Genomic DNA, 1342 nt, shown 5'->3' on the forward strand with positions numbered 1-1342 from the left:
GTCGCGTCCCCCGGTGGGGGATGGGGGGAAGGTTGAACCGTATTTCTCCGAAGTGGGGCGGTGGGTCCTGATTGGTGGGAACTGGAGGGTTCTGGTGCGGTCGAAGGGAGAGGGGAAGAGGGGCCGTTGATTTCATCCCAAAACGGGGGCGGGGGGTGTGGTCTGGTGGCTGGCAGGAGTGGGGGACGTGCTGCGACTCTGCACCTGAATTGGTGGAGACAGTAGTGCGAGATGAAATGGAAATAAACCAGAACCCGCCGGCTGCACGTCCTGGGTTCAGAGTTCGGGGTTCCGAGGCCCATCCTGATCCCTCCGCCCCCTCTTCCTTACGCGCCCGGCCCTCCCCCGAGCTGCCCACTCCCCGCGGGGAGGCGCCCCCGCCCCCCGGGCGTCCTCCCCCATCCCCTCTGGCCCTCGGCCTGGCCTGCAGACATCCCCTGAAGAGGGGTCCATTACCAGAGGCCACAGGCCAGGCCAAGGCACCCCACCGGTGCCCCATTAGGTCGGGGGAGGGAAACGGGAGGTTGGGCAGCTGGGAAGGGACCATGGGAGGGCTCCAGGGTGTGTCCAGCATGTCTCACTCAGTCCCGATCAGCCAAACCCCAGCATCGCCCACGACGATCTCGGCGTCATCTGGGGCCCCAGCCCCTCTGGAGACTGGACTGGGAAGAAAAGTCTCAGCACCAAGGCCCTCCCCAAGTTTATGGCGGAGACGCACCTCGTCCTGGGTCTGTCCGGCTCTGACTGAGCCGCAGGGAATACCTGTGCCTCGGAAGACGGGGCTCCGGAGAGGGGCCCCAGCCGTGGGTGTCGCGGCCTGAGCAGGCACCCTGCGGGGGATGCTGGGAGCCCGCAGCATGATGACCGCCTGGGCTGGGGTGGGGAGTTGCTGTGCCCCCACCGCACCAACTCCATCTTAATTGGACGCCTGGATGGGGAGGGGCACTCCCTATTTGAAGACTAACCTGCCGCTTTAAAAGTTTCCAGTGAACACTTTTCGAGCCTCTTTCCTCCCTCCCTCTCTGCCCTGGAGGGTGCAGGGATGAGGGGCCCGAAGCAGCATTCTTGCCCCTTCTCCCAGCTGCCTGGCGCCCAGCTGAGGTCTGGAAAACAAGACCCTGCCTCTAAGAGCTATAGGCTTTGGGCAGGAGGGGGGGGGGGACCAGCCAGACTAAGGGGGGATGTAATTCAACCTCCACCCGAAGGTCCACAGATTTGCAGGAGTGGCACATCCTCGGAGCACCTTGCTGGTAGTGCAGGCCGGGTGGCAGATGCCAGCTAGCATCACCTGGGCAGTAACCGACATCTAGCCTCTGCTCTTCCCCCTCACCCAGCGTGAAAT

At 64.0% G+C, this 1342-nt stretch overlaps 1 protein-coding gene across 1 annotated transcript in view; it reads left to right on the forward strand.

Moving 5' to 3' along the window:
• The window catches only part of ITM2C (integral membrane protein 2C), a 32980-nt gene that overhangs the window by 534 nt on the left and 31104 nt on the right, over positions 1-1342 (forward strand). The window lies entirely within an intron of this gene.

The sequence above is a fragment of the Myotis davidii genome, unplaced genomic scaffold (genome assembly GCF_000327345.1).
Source record: "Myotis davidii unplaced genomic scaffold, ASM32734v1 scaffold370, whole genome shotgun sequence".
In the NCBI taxonomy this organism is placed as follows: domain Eukaryota; kingdom Metazoa; phylum Chordata; class Mammalia; order Chiroptera; family Vespertilionidae; genus Myotis; species Myotis davidii.